Below are 11,594 nucleotides of genomic sequence, written 5' to 3' on the forward strand. Positions count from 1 at the left end.
AAAAGCCAAATGAGATGTGCTCATCACGTCTTTCTTTTTCTTTTTTCCAGCCGTGGCTTTGCAGTCTTAGCGACATCTGAATATGCTATGCATGAATTTTGCTCGGATAAATGCAGGAATCTAGTAACAATCATCTTGAGGCAAAGTCACAGGTTTATTTTTACGCTTCTCTAATTAGTTGTTTATGTCTACAACCAGTGGCCCACTAAGGTTATAAATTAAATAATATAGAACTAAAAATTAAATGGTTTAAATGTGTGGAATGGTCAGAACACTCAGAGTTTGAGGGAAGCCAGTTCATCTGTAGCTACTGGGGTCCTGGGATCCCCAACCTTCCCTACACCCCTCATGCACACACTATTGACTATTGCTTTAGAGGGAAGACAGTTTTTGGGAAGTGGGGAACTGAACCTACACCCACCACGGTGAGAAACCTGTGATCTGGGCGTCATTCAAGATGCTCTGATGCAAAAAATGCTTCCAAATGGGCAAGAAAAGGAAAGATGCCTCCTTTTTATTTGCTAAGAAGTCAGGTCAAAGTTATGTGAATAAGAGGAATACCAACTTCTTTGGTAGATGAGATGTGGTAGAGGTGCAGTGGGATGAAGTGGCAAGCGGGTTCTTCACAAGGAAGTGAAATCCTCAAGATGTTGAAGTGTGTTTGGTTTCAAATGTGTTGGAGAGAAAACTAGGCACAGCTCAAGAGGAAGCTTCCTCCGACAGTACTCAGATAGGCCACACCTTGACCCTCTGCAGAGCTCTGCAGAGCTGGCTCAACGAGAAAGCCACCAGGCTCAATGAAGGCAGGTGAAATTCCCAAGGCATCAGAAGGGACTGGGGACTGGATGGGGTGGGGACCCTGACTGGAAGGGCTTCAGCGGAGGGGACCATAAGAGATGAGGAGGAGGAGGAGGAGACAGGTGGGATATAGCAAATTAGGAAAGTCCAGAAGATCTAAAGAACTCCCGCAAGTCAACTGAAGAACAGAAAACCCAATATAAAAATGGGCCATGACTTTTATCACAAGAAGAAATTCAGGGGCCAGCCCGGTGGCACCAGTGGTTAAGTGCATGCACTCCATTGCGGCGGCAAGCCATGCTGTGGCGACGTCCCATATAAAGTGGAGGAAGATGGGCATGGATGTTAGCCTAGGGCCAGTCTTCCTCAACAACAACAACAAAAAAAAACAGAAGAGGATTGGCAGATGTTACCTCAGGGCCGATCTTCCTCACACACACACAAAAAAGAAATTCAAATGGTCCACAAAAAATAAAACTATGCACAACTAGTGAAATGTAAGTTAAAGTATGAATGAGAGGTCCTTTTTCACTCATCAGATTTTGGCAAAAATTGAGAAATTGAATAATATTCAGTTGGTTAAGGTGTGGGGAATGGAATTGAGGCCCCATCCTTTGTCGAAGGGCAAAGGACAAGGGGCAGAGTAATTCAGGCCCCGTTTCTACCTTCCCCCCCACTCCTCCCAACTTTCTAAGGTTTTAGGACACTGACCTATGTGAAAAACAGCTGATTCAGTGTGATGCAGTTTGAGGATAGTGGTGAAGAGTTACCAGGCCCAGGTGAGGAATATCCCTACCCATCTCACGGTCAGAGATGGTCAGTACCTACTTCTTACTTGCAACACAGCAGTGAGGAGTGGTTGCCGGAAAAAAAAAAAAGTTCAGTTTTGAACACACTAAGTTTAAGGAACCTGTGAGTCAACCAGGAAGAGATGGCCCAGAGGCAGGGGAAAGGCCTGAGCTGAAAGTTGGGGAGTCATCAGAATATGGATGAACGTGAATGAGGTCCTCCAAAGAGAGGATGCAGAGTGAAGAGAGGGCCTGTTACTGAGCCTGGAGGACACCAGTACTTCAGGGTGTCCTAGCACAGCCAGCCAAAGACCACCAGGGACAAACTTATAGTCCAACAAAATCAGATTTATTGACCCATTGCTATGAGGAAGAGAACACACCAGAGGAACCTTGAGGTATCCCACCAAAGACAAAGGCAAAGCAAGAGTTATAGAATTTAAGAGAGAGGCGGAATTAGGTGAAATTTAAATAAAGCAATATTTTTATGGCTCAAAGCAAAGCAGAGCTGTGAGTAAAGGGACCAACATCAGGTCTGGACTGCTAAGTGGACCCAGGGTCCTTTGTCCCTGGAAACAATAAAGTTAAGATAGATATGGAATATTATATTCAAAAATCCCTTGGGGCCAGCCAGGTGGCAGTAGTGGTTAAGTTCACACCCTCTGCTCCTGTGGCCTGGGGTTCCCTGGTTTGGATCCAGGCTCCGACCTATGCACTGCTCATTAAGCCATGCTGTGACAGTGTCCCACATACGAAATAGAGGAGGATTGGCACCAGTATTAGCTCAGAGACAATCTTCCTCAAGCAAAAAGAGGAAGATTGGCAACAGATGTTAGCTCAGGAACAATCTTCCTCACCAAAAAATAAATATATATATATAAAGAAAAAAAATTAAAAATTAAAAAAAAAAAAAGAACAAGAAAGAAATCCCTTATCTGAATCTCTGCACCTGAGTGGTAAATCCTGTCGGCTTAGTGATTATAGATCCTCCAGGCAAGAATTTCATTCTTACTTATATAATTTCAAACAGCAAAGTTTTTGATAGTCTATGATTTTAGAAAACAGAGTTGCTCATAGTCTATGATTTTAGAAAACAAGAGTTGCTCAGTGAGTAAGAAAGAAGTAGTCACTCAAAGGAGGGGGTTGTTACATTTTATGGCTGCAGTATGTCCTTAGGACAAATATTATTTCCTGTTAATTTTGTAGCTTTATCTGTGTCTGTTATTCTAGCCTGACGAATAGCAGGGCAGATTTTACAGTCCGAACTAATTTTTACGTTTTCAAGGGACAAACAATGAAGGAGGAATCTGCAAAGACTAAGAACAGTGAGTAGGCAGGAAGAAAACTGAAGTTTAAGTCTCACAAAGCAGGAGGGTGATTGCTGGAGTTGAACGCTGCCGCTAGGGGTCTAGTTTACTGCGCCGCTGTCCAATACTATGGTAGCCACTAGCCAAAGGTGACTATTTAAATTTAATTAAAAGTGATTAATTTAAATTGTTCTTAAAATAAATTCAATTAAATAAAAGTTTTTATTCCTCCATGGCACTTAGCCACGTGTCAAGCGTTCGGTAACCACAGACTAGTCGCTACCATACTGGACAGTGCAGATAGAGAACACTGAGATCATCACAAAGGGTTCTGTTGAACAGGAGTAAAAGGACTGCGAGTCCCAGGAGACGGTGACCCCCATGAGTGCAGTCTCCAAGGAGTGACGGGGGTGGAAGCCGTGTGGGAGGTGCAGCCAGGTAGTGAGGAGTATTCTTTCTCACACTTAGCCCTAACAACGCTACTCTCCTCCGATGACAGCTGCTGTGTAACTCCTGCGTACCTCGAAGCGACAAGCGCAGGCTCAGAGCACTGGGCTCCAAGGCTTCACAGCGTTTCCCTGCCCCCGCAAACCCACTACCGTCCCCAAACTCCCATCTCCCAACATGCCCCGGGCCCTTCTTTGGCGACTCTGGCTCTTGGGCTTCTGGGAAATGTAGTTTTTACAGCGTTCCAAATCTAGAAAGGTTCTAGTCGCGAACTAAGGCTCCCAGGAGGCAGTGCGTGGGCCGTTCGGTCGAATTCACTGCAGCCGCCACGTTTGCCGTCATGGGCGCCAGCACTGGTCCCCGAGGTTCAGTGAAGCGGTGACTGAGATACTAGACTCACGGGAGAGGAGGAGAATAGCAACCACGCTGTGCCTCCTCCTGCCGCTCCTCAGATCGCCGCCGCTCTGGGGCTGTGGAGGCGCCTCCACCGAAGCAGAGCCGACAGGGGCCTCGGAGAGCCGTAGTGACCCAGCGGCCACAACCACCAGAGGTCTTCGGGGCAGCCCCGCACTGAGTCCCACGGCAAGCAGCGGGCTGCCGCTCGCGGGAAGCGCATGCGCAAACGCCGGTCCTCGCGGCCTCTGTAAACACCCCGGGGCGCGTGCGCAAACGGAGCATCTCGGGACCGGCGCGTGAGGGCGCGGTAGCCAAGATAACAGTAATAAACAGTAACGTACGGACCCGTTGTCTTTCTGTTTTCCTTTCTGTTATGGTTTGCGAAGTGCAGCCCCCGTCATTGCCTTTCTTAATTTGATCCCCAGAGCAGTCCTTTTACCAGTGGGCACCGGGTGAGAAAAAGTCACATAGCCAGAGTCCTAGCATCATAGAGTGTGAAGGACCAGAGAGATGGGTCAGGATTCAGAAGACTCTAACCCAGGCTTGCCTCTGACTTGCTGTGTGACCTTGGGTAATTCTGTTCCCTTGAGGACTTAAGCCTTCTCATTTGTAAATGGAAATAGGTTGTTGGGAGGATCTAATGAGATCCAGGAGTGAAACTAAATTCCCAAGCAGTCTATAAAGGCAAAAGATTATTATAATCAGGTTTTTTGAGGGACCCATTTCCTCCTTCTACATATTGCAAAACTGAGGGCCCCAAGAGGGGCAGGGGCTTGCCCCAGGTCTCAGCAGTCTGTGGGCAAGGGCTAAAGCCCAGCCTTCCTGCCTTTGGGCCTGGAGCCCTTCCCTCCACCGCAAAGACATCAGTGTCTGTTGGATACAGGCTTTGAGAGACGGACTGTACTCTGAGGGCCTGGGGAGTCTCTGTTCCCAATCCTTCTACCCCACCTCAGCCTAATGGAGGAGGACACTGCTCTGTTGAGATGACTACCAGAGGCAGAAAGCTAAGGAGCATTTGGAGAATCCTGGAGAGAGGGAACAGTGTTGCTGGAGCTGTACAGACCCTGCTTCTCAGGACAGTGGCGCAGGTAACGGAAAGAGTCCAGGTGTGACAAATGGGGTAGTGCTAGGGGAACAAACCCTGAATGGAAAGGAGTGGCAGGGTGTTGGGCTCTGTTCCTGAGTCTGGGAGGAGTTGGGTGCTCAGGTGACTCCAGATAGGGCTAGTGGCAGCTGGAGGTGATACCTGGGCTGGCGTGGGTGATGAGGAGAGAAAGTGATGTACTTTGAGCTGAGGCCATAGGAAGCACTCCCCCAGCCAGGTGGAGCAGCCAGGTGGCACCATGGGCATATCATCCCAACTGCCCCTCCCAGGATCAGGCAGCTGCCCACCAGGGAAGTGAGCTTTTCTCTGTCCCTTGGAGCTGGGCTGTACTCAGCTGTTTCTCTCTGGAGTGCTCTTAGAGGTTCTGGGCATAGGTGGGGGGAGTGGCTGGGAGACCCTGAGGTCTGGTTGCAGATGGGGCCTCCTCAGGCGGGTCATGAAAGGCAGATATTTGTAGAAATAGAAATCCAAGAACCTGCACTTCCAAGTGTCTAATTCTCTGGGCCTTTGCTTCTCATCTCTGTTTTGAGCAGGGGAAACTGAGGCTAAAGGAGGAAAAAGACTCTCTTAAGGACACAAAGGAGTTGGGGTAGAACTGGACTAGGATAGGGATCTTTCCATTATCTGGCAGTGATCAAACATCTTCATCAAACATTTACTGAGTGTCTAATGTATACCCTGAGAAGAGCTACCCAGGGGTCACAAACAAGCCAGGATTGCAGTCAGACCTGGCTTCTAACCAGCCCTCCCAGTGACTTAATGCTGTGACCTTTGGCAAGTTGCTACTCCTTTCTGAGCCTCAAATTGTAGAGTGAGGGTGGTAAGCCTTACCCAGGGCTGTCTCGAGGTATAACTATGAATTAAATGAGTTGAGACCTGTTAAGTGCATAGAGCAGCACCAGGCCGGTGGGACACCCTCAGTAAACATGAGCTACTGTTGTTACTCATGAACACAGGTTGAAGCTGGCTGCAGACAGGGTTCTAGAGCCAGGCACAGGCAGAGATGCTGCCGTCCCAGGTCTGCGCATCTCCCAGGTACCTCCACTCGTGCCCTGAGAGCCTGCATTTCTGGAAGTCAAGGGGGGCACCCACGTCCCCATTTCCTCCTCTGGCACTGGGGACCTGGCAGGGAACAAGTGCCTCAAGCGTTTACACCGGTGCCCATAGTCCCCGTCCCCACAACCTGGTCCAGAGTTAAGGTGATTCTGGCCCTAAGCTGCACAGTTCGCCCCTGGACAGTCAGACCAGAACCAGACCCAGGATGTGGGGTCATGCACGACCCTTCCTCCTGTAGGGCGGAAGTCCCAAAAGGCTGACAGCAGGAGCTTGGCCTGTGTGTCCGCTGAACAGAGCAGGAGCCCAAGAGAGAGAGGAGCCTGGGTGGGCAACAGGGCCCTACAGCAGATACCCCGCCTCCGGCCCAGCATGTTTGAAGGTGGAGGTCTGGCCCAGTGGTAATTTCAACTCTGGTCCAAGCCTCCCTAATGGAGGTTTGGTTCAAACCCCTTATTTATAGAGGAGGAAAGAGAAGCCCAGAGAGGCCAAGAATGCACCAAGAGCCCCACAGTAAGGTGGGAGTGAGTCCGGGCCAGAACTCAGGTGTCCTGATATTAGGCCAGGGCTCTCCTCGGCAGCTGATTTGAAGGAGGGAGGGTTGGCTCCATCCCTCCTGCCCCACTGCCACCACAGTCCTACTTGGAGAAGCCCCCACTGCTGCCACTTGAGTGGGCTCTGGCTGGGGAGTGGCGAGGTGGAGTGGGTGCATGGAGAGGTAAAGGGAGAGGGAGTATAGGACCTGGTCAGAGAGAAGCCCAGAGCTGACCTGAGGGGTGACTGGGTTGCTCTCCTTGGTGTGTATGGCTGCTATAGGATTCTAGGGCCTTATTAATGACTCTGAGGCAGCAGAGGATAAAAATACTGTGGGAGCATACTCCTGGGGGGAGGGAGCAAAGCAGATTCAGGAATGAGTCACAGAGCTCAAGCCCTAAATTTAGAAGGTGCTGAGGGAGGCAGCCTCCCCCGGGGGAGCACTGTGGAGATGCCCGCTGACACTGGGCACCAGGGCCTCAGAGCAGGGGACAGTGGTTGGCAGGCGTCCCCTGCACAGCAGTGCCTCATGCAAGCTGAGCCTATTTTAGGCTGTTCCAGGTGTGGATTTTGATCCCAGAATGAACCCTGAGCCAGGCAGAGTCTTCAGCCCCATTCTCAGAGCGCCTGGGGAGCCTTCTCCACACCAGCCCTGCGTGTGGTCCTGGGACCTAGCCGCTGGAGTGTAGATGTCTCAGTACTGTCCTGCCCGCTGTCAGCATGGCCAGGCTCTGCGTGTCCTGCTGCTGTCCTAGCATCCGGTTCTCAGACACCGAGGAGGGGGCCCTCTGGATGCAAGGAGCTAATGCCATTGAGAGAAGGCCTCCCAAAGGGGACCCTTCCAGGCCTTTGCAGCTCTGTTTGGAATTGGGGGTGAGGGAGGGGGGCAAGATGTCATAGCCCCAACCTCTGCTTTATTCTCAACCCTCCAGGCTGCAGGTGAACCCAGGCTGTTTCTTTTCCTCGGGAGAAGAGGGAGGTACTGCCTCCAGGTTGAGGAGAAAGAGTAGGAAAGAGGCTATGCCTTGGGGACAGAGGCCAGATCTGGAGGTAAGGGGGCTCAGGAGACAAGAATGGATAGCAGCTGTGGCGTTTATTGAGCTCACTGCTCGCCAGGCACCGTGCTCAACACTCCACGTGCACGAACTCACTGCGTCCCCATTACAGTGATGTAAATCCTACTACTCGACCCATTTTAGAAATAGGAGAACAGAGACACAGAAAGTTTAGGTAACTTGTTTTATTTTATTTTATTTTTTAATTTAATTTATTTATTTTCCCCCCAAAGCCCCAGTAGATAGTTGTATGTCATAGCTGCACATCTGTCTAGTTGCTGTATGTGGGACGCGGCCTCAGCATGGCCGGAGAAGCAGTGCGTCGGTGCGCGCTCGGGATCCGAACCTGGGCCGCCAGCAGCGGAGCATGCGCACTTAACCGCTAAGCCACGGGGCCGGCCCAGGTAACTTGTTTTAGATCACACAGTAAGAGGGTCTAACCCAGACAGCCTGCCTCCCTAGCCCAAGCTCTTACCCTTATGCTAGACTGCTGAGCAGGGTATTTCACCCCATCTGTCCTGCCTCCTCTCCCCTCCTCCCTCCCCATCCTCCAGTCCCTGTAGCCTAGAGCCTGGGAGCTTCCCTCTGGGCCTTACAGGGTCCTGCTGCCCAGGGTGCCCCCAGGCTCTGGGGAGAGAGAAGTCTAACAAGAGACCTCCCCACCCCCCAACATGCAGGACTTCACAGTTGACAGAGCCCTCTGCCTGCCTCAGCCTGGTGGGGAGGCATCTCGAGCACTGCGACTTTGACAGGAAAACAGGCCTAGAGAGGTGCAGGGCCTTGCCCAAGGTGGGCAGGGCCCAGAGCAGAACCATGGGGACCCCCCCTGCTTTGGGAGTGCCCCAACTGAGATGGCCACCACCCCCTCTGCATGCTGGGTCCCCCTGCTGCTGATGTCTGCTGGACACTGCTGCCTGCAGGAGCCCGGTTCGACTACTGGGTCGATACAGCCTTCCAAAAGCCCCCAAGTTTCCTGTCAGAGGCTCCTGATCCATCTGCCTGACCCAGGCCCTCTCCTCAGCTCTGCGCTCAGGTGAGCGGCCGTGACGGGGGGGCATCTTTGTGTGTCTTCAGGAAGGACGAGGTTGTCTGGCCCTTCTTCTACCAGGGCAAGAACTCCAGCACTGGGATGATAGGCCCCTTTATGACACCCCCAAAACTTCCTTCTTTTGGTTTCTTCTTATTTTTTAATCTCAAAGCTGGGCCCTCAGCATCCTGACTCGGGACAGTTTCCACCTCTTGAGACTACAGGGGCCTCTGGGGAGCACTCAAGATACCGCTTTGGATGGTGGGAGGAGGGGTCAGGGGTCCAGCCCCAAAGCCGCTAGGCTATTATTGTTCCTGAGGGGAGAGGCTCCTCTGAGAGACCTGCTTGGGAGCTGGACCCGCCCAGGGACACAGCCCGGCCCAGGTATGACATGACTTCCCTCACACGCCTTCTGCCCCATACCCAGGGTACCACACGTGGGGACACCAAGAATAGGTTCTGTTTCTTGCCGGGCCTTATTTTCCTCATCTGTCAAATGGGGCTAATCAGCCCTGCCTGACCTTTCACCTAAGGTTGTTGTAAAAGTCAAATAAAATGAGTATGGAAGACTCACTCTGGCCCAGGGCCTCTTCACAGAGAGGATGTGTAGGGCCGTGTGCGTGCGTGCATGTGTGCGTGTGTGTGTGACAATTGTGACTTGGGTGCTGTCTGTACATTCCCAGGCCAGGCGAGGGACCAAGGTCTGTGTAAGAACTAGTGTGCGATTGTGTGGGGCTTCGAGGCTTTGTGATGTGGGTGTGGTGGTGCCTCAGGTATAAGGTTGCCAGATGTAGCAAATATTTGGGACATATGTATACTAAAAATGATTCTTTGCTTATCAGAAAATCAAACCTCACTAGGCGTTTTGTGTTTTATCTGGTGACTCTGCTTTGGTGCTCTGGGTGACCTGGCATGCCCAAGGGTGTGTACCTGTGCCGGCGGGCCACACGTGAGACTGAGGAGGTGTGTGGCTGTGTGGGACTGTGACAGGACACCAGTGTGATCATATGTGGCTGTGACATTGTCACCAGGAGAAGCAAGATGTGGGTGACTCTGACTTGTACCATGTGCCTCTCTGTGACTCCCTCAGGCTCTAGCAGCTCCCTCAGGGCAGGGTTTGGGCTGTTTGCTCAGTGAGGCCCAGCGGGGATAGGAGGCCCGCCCTGGGCAAACACTTAGATCCGGTTCCAGAGGGCACTGGGGTGCATAGCCTACTGCCACTCGCCATCAGACTGTAAAGGACACGTCCCTCTCAAGGCCAAGCCATTTCTGGGGGCTTCAGAGTGCTCTGTCCTGGGCCCTTCTGGAGGGGCCTCTGGAACCACCTCTCTACTCTGCTGCTTCCTGGTGACATCACACAGGTCACTGCCCAAACTTCTAGAACAGTGCCCCCAGGATACTGCCTCATTGCCCTAGGCAACCTGGGAATCTTCTCCACCTAAACTGGCAGGCCAGGTTACCCCTGGCCTGGAGGGTGTGGGGGGAGAAGGGGCCAGGTGGGGGCCTTCTCCTCATCTCCCAGAGGGGAGATTGAGGCAGCCATCCGTCTGACTAGATGGTGAGTAGGTGGGAGCACCCAGGAGCAAGTCAAGACTTGGTGGCCCCTCATTGTCCAACACACTGGGTGGGGGGGGGCCCTGGGTGGAGGCTGAACCCTGAGGCTGAGAGAGGGTGGTGACTGCACCAAGGTGACCTCCAGGGCAGTGGAAGGGGGAGCATATAGTGGGGAGCAGGGCCAGAGAGGAGCTGGGAGACCTCGGTTCTTATCTTTGCTTTGTCTCTGTTAGCTGGGCCTTTGTTTCTCCATCTGTACAGTGAGGGGCTCGTTAGTCTGAGGGTTTTTAGTTCTGATGGGGACACAGTGGGGGCAGTTGAGGGGAGTGTTAGGGTCCAGGTCATGCGTGGCTCCAGGCAGGTGCCCTGACCCCTGCTCCAATAGCTGTCAGGGGGCAGTGAGCAAAGTCTGACGTGAGTCTCTCCAAATGATCCCTGCCCTCATTCCAGGAGTCACAGTCCTGAGGTACTAAGGTCCCCATATGGGTTCTGACTTGCTATGTGACCCAGGGGTGTCCCTGTGCCTCCCATGGCCTCAGCTGCTCTCTGTGGGGGGCACGTGTAAGACCCAGCGCTAGCTCAGCGCCCTGGGTAATGATTCCTCACATTCCCCTGACGCCTCTCAGTTTGCTAAGCACCTTCTCCTGGTATACGCTCCCGCCTTCCACACCCACTCTGACTCCTGCTCCGTGATTCTGGGGCTGGGACCCAGAGAGGAGCCAGACCTGGGTCCTGCCCTGGGGGCCCAGAGAGGCACCTCGATCCACCTCCTGTGAAGGGGCCCTGTGGCTGGGGCGGGGGGCTGCAGGGGGCCAAGCAGGGTCACACTCTGCCAACTTTGTCCACTGTTTAATCTTTTATGAGAATCTTAACAACCATCATATCAGGATGTTACCTTAACACCTTTTTTGGTAACATGCCATTTTTGGCATGTTTTACCTTGCACTGAGTGATGGGCATGAGAAGTTTACTGCCCTAGTGCCTGCTGTCGGCTGAGATGCGGGCTATTGGAGCCCTAAGAAGGCAGGAGCCACCAGGCCAGCGCTCCCCTCTCTTTTCCTCACGGCAGACCCTGGAGGCTACAGTTAACAAGCAGGCTCTGCATACCCCTCTTTGGTTCTCCCACCAGCCTGGATGTGAGGCTGTCAGATAAAACCATTGAAGCCAGGGGAGGGGCCATGACCTGCCTAGAGTTGGGATGGAGGTAAGTAGCAGAGAGCCAGAGCCCTGGCCTCCTGAACCCAGAGCTACCCCGCTGCCACGCAATCCCATACACCTAAAGAATGTGTGTTAGAAGGGGGAGGGGTGCTTATCTGACAATGCCCCTGCAAACTGGAGATCTAAGGTCATCACACAGGCCTCATGGGAACCTGCAACTCATTTTACAGGATTTACTTTGCAGAATGCCCCTTGGGCTCAGTTGACATCATGGCTTCCTGCTCACCCACACCACTTTTAAAATTGGGCTCGATTCACAAACATCTCGGAGCCCTAAGCACTTTAGGAAGAAACACCTCTATTTGTGAACCC

The sequence above is a fragment of the Diceros bicornis genome, chromosome 7, assembly GCF_020826845.1.
Source record: "Diceros bicornis minor isolate mBicDic1 chromosome 7, mDicBic1.mat.cur, whole genome shotgun sequence".
Classification (NCBI taxonomy): Eukaryota; Metazoa; Chordata; class Mammalia; order Perissodactyla; family Rhinocerotidae; genus Diceros; species Diceros bicornis.